Raw genomic sequence first — 4,124 nt, forward strand, 5'->3', positions numbered from 1 at the left:
TCGGAATAACGTGTTCCTTCCACGCGCTACGTCTGGCCGGGGAAACTCCCCCCTGTCAGGTGAAAAGAAGCAGCTTGGACTCCTCATGCATAGAAGGAAGCATGAAGTCAGTCCGATGCCCCCCCCAGGTTGGCAGAGGAAGTGTAGCGCCCAGGATTACATTAGATAATTGACACTGGGCCGAAATGAGTTTTCTTCGACGCGTGGCTGGCATCTCCCCTAGGCCTCACTCAGACCTTTACTGCATTGCTGTATGCTTGTTGGATGAATGTTGTGTAGTGTCATGGCCGCCCCAATGCATTTCCAATGTTAGTCACATGGTTTGTAGTCCACATTTTGGACTACAAGCTGTTGTATGGCTTTCGGCTGTGTTTCGACTGCGCCCCTCCCCCTCATACAACACAAATGTTGTGTCAAACCATGTGACTCCCATTGGAAATGCATTGGGGCGGCCATGACACTACACAACATTCATCCAACAAGCATACAGCAATGCAGTAAAGGTCTCAGTGAGGCCTTAGAGATAGGGTGAGAAGTTCAGTCACACGAGAGAGACTCAGAGTAGAACCGCTGCTCCTTCGCCTGGAAAGGAGCCAGCTTAGGTGGTTCTGGCATCTGGTTAGGATGCCTCTCGGGCGTCTCCCTAGGGAGGTCCTCGACACACGTCCCACTAGGAGGAGACCCCCGGGGCAGACCAAGGCGCAGTTGGAGGAAACGCATCGACTCACTGGCCTTGGAACGTCTCGGAATCCCCCAGGAGGAAGTCACTAATGTTGCTCTGGAGAGGGAAGTCTGGAGCACTCTGGTGGAGCTGTTGCCCCCGCGACCCGACTACGGATAAGCGGTTGAAGATGGATGGATGGATGAATTGACACTGGGTGAACAAATGGGTTGCAAAATCGTGGGATAAAAATTTAAGAAGAAAGAAATACTCCATTAGGGAGTTCTGAATATTGCCATAGGCCTAATAATTTATGTCAGCTGAAACATGTTCCCTGCTGGAAATGTTATACTGGATGTGGGCTAGAAGTAAAAAGCAATAAAAAGATGTACTGTAGCCTAATATGTATACAGTATAGGCCTACTGTAGCCACATGCAGACTTGGCTGTACCCACGGGTACCATATATTAAGAACCACTGCTTTAAACCATTGCGTTAAACATGGACATACTGTACACGTGTGTGTGCGTGTGCGTGTGTGTGTATGTGTGTGTGTGTACGTGTGTGTGCGTGCGTGCGTGCGTGTGTGCGCGTGTGTGTGTGCGTGCACGCCCGCGCCCTGTGCGTGCGTGTGCGTGTGAACAACATAAGCCAATGTGTTGAGATGTCGTCATCATCATCATCATCCTATATACTCAACTCTCAAGATCATTCGTCTCCTCACTCACTCCTCCTCGTCTTCTAGCGAATGATATTGCAACGCGAAGCCCCATGTATGAGCTTAGATGAGAAGAATGCAACAACAACAGGAATGGAATTTTCGAGAGGAACGATTCTTGCGTTTGCGGTGAGGCCGTGAAGAATGCATGAACTTCACGAAGGGAGACGGCCCGGGCTAGCCTGGAGCTGCTAGAGCGAGAGTCCGTTCACACTGACTGCACGCTGAGGTCTCTCTCTCTCTCTCTCTCTCTCTCTCTCTCTGTCTGAGTCTCTGGGCGACGTGGCTGATGGCCTCTCTCTGTCACACACACACACACACACACACACACACACACACACACACACACACACGCGCGCACACACGCACACGCGCACGCGCACTCTGTGGTGTTTTCTGCCCACAGGGCCAGCAGCTGCGGAACACAAACATCAAATCATGTGGAAGCTAATTGCAGACATGGCTTTCACCTTTTGGCGGATGTTTAAGTTTGACGGCGACACTCTCAATTTTGGCATTTTTCACTAGAGATATAGGCCTAGTACTGTAGTCTGTAGCCTAGAAAGAAAGAAAGAAAGAAAGAAAGAAAGAAAGAAAGAAAGAAAGATGCTTTAATTTCCGACCACGTACAGAGAATTCATTGTCAAGATGTTGCAATATTGGTTTGGGAAAAGAATGATGATTCAACGTCATGTTGCCCTGTGGGCTGTTTAGGAAGGATGGGTGGCGACGAGGAATGCATCGTTAAATAAGGAGAGACCTTTAATGGAGGCCAATGAATTAGCAGACAACACTCTCTCACACAACATTGTGGTATTCTCTCTCCCTCCCTCCCTCCCTCCCTCCCTCCCTACACTCTCTCTCTCTGTTTCTAGCTCAGCACCTCGCCACCTTTGTGCCTGTTGGTACCCTAAACCTAAACAGACATACGTATACATACATATAGGGAAGGACGGACATTGCTGTTTCTTTTTTTTTCCTTTTTATCCCACAATTTTGCAACCCATTTTTTTCACCCAGTGTATTGTAATCCTGGGCGCTACACTTCCTCTGCCAACCTGGGGGGGGGGGGGGGCAGTGGACTGACCTCATGCTTCCTTCTATGCATGAGGAGTCCAGGCTGCTTCTTTTCACCTGACAAGGGGGAGTTTCCCCGGCCGGACGTAGCGCGTGGAAGGAACACGTTATTCCAACCAGTTCCTTTCCCCTCCATCAGGCGCCCCGGCTGGCCAGGGGGAGGCAGTTTAGAGACCAGGATTACTGCATGTTTTGTGTGAGGGTACCTACCCTAGGGGACACAGGGAGAACATGCAAACTCCACACAGAAAGGCCCTTTCACCAACCCCGCCTCGGGTATGGGCTACTGATGACGTGGAGGAGGGAACATGCCGCCAGCGCCCACAGCGTCCCCAGCAGGAATCGAACCCAGGACCCCTCACTGTATGTTTTTGTTTCTTCCCTTTTTACCTCCTCTGATGATTTCCTGTTTTTTTTTAGCTACAGTATATAGAAGAGTATATATTGTACGTCTCTAATTGTTGAACATGGTGGGCCCTATTGTAAACAAGTTCAATACTTTATGTGTCGTCCACAGTTAACAGTTTTGTATTGAGTTGCAGAGGTGGACACTTAAGTAAATTTACTTAAGTAAATGTACTTAAATACTGTACTTAAGTACAGAATTTAAGTACAACATTTGTACTTAAGTACTGACTTGAGTACAAAATGTGTTCTTAAGAACAGATTTACCTAAGTAAATGTCCACCTCTGTTGAGTTGTGCTTGAAATGTACTGTAATTCTCCAATCTGTTATTAATAAATTCATCAATCAATCAATCAATCAATCAATCAATCAATCAATCAATCTAGTTAATTGTCACCTGTTGGTACAATAAACAGACAGACATATACATACAGACATAGGGACACCAAGGGGCCAGTGAGGCGCTCCAACGTTGAAGCACTGGGCCCTAGTGGTAAGAGGAGGGACTACAGGCGGACCCGTGGATTCATGACCGGGAAACCCCGTGCAGCTGGGCTTTAACATTGAGCGCTCGGTTGCACTTCCGCATTTGACCACCAGAATTTGGTGGTCAAATGCGGAAGTAGACGTTCTGAGACGGTCCTTCCGGGTGCTTCAAAACGCCACTGAGCAACTTCCACTGACATGAATAGCGGAGGGGGCGGAGCTTCGCGCCAGATCAGTCTCTATCCTATGAGGGACACACATTGCTGTTCCTTGGAGTAGCTGCACCACTGAAAAAAACAGGAGAAATCCAGTGGTGGAAAGTAACTAAGTACTTTTACTTAAGTACTGTGCTTAAGTACAATTTTGAGGTATTTGTACTTTACTTGAGCATTTCCAATTTCCAGTACTTTTACTTCTACTCCACCACATCTCAGAGCCAAAATTTGTACTTTTACTTCACTACAATTATTTGAAAACTATTTTCAATAGACTTTGTACACATTTTGAACTTGTGAAGTGGGACATTCTGCAATATGAGTACTTTTACTTTTAGTAGGCTACTTTAAGTACATTTTGATGCCGATACTTTTACTCAAGTACATTTTCAATTCCGTTCTTTTACTTGTAACGAAGTAGTTCTAAATTGCAGTATTGGTACTTTTACTTAAGTAAAACAATTGAGTACTTTTTTTCCACCACTGGAGAAATCGAGGCTGAGAGTAGTGGGCGGGGCGGCTCGGCTGCCAAACCGAGACACTTGAGGAATGCTGCAGCAG

This window comes from Electrona antarctica (assembly GCF_951216825.1).
Source record: "Electrona antarctica genome assembly, chromosome: 24".
NCBI classification, from domain to species: Eukaryota; Metazoa; Chordata; class Actinopteri; order Myctophiformes; family Myctophidae; genus Electrona; species Electrona antarctica.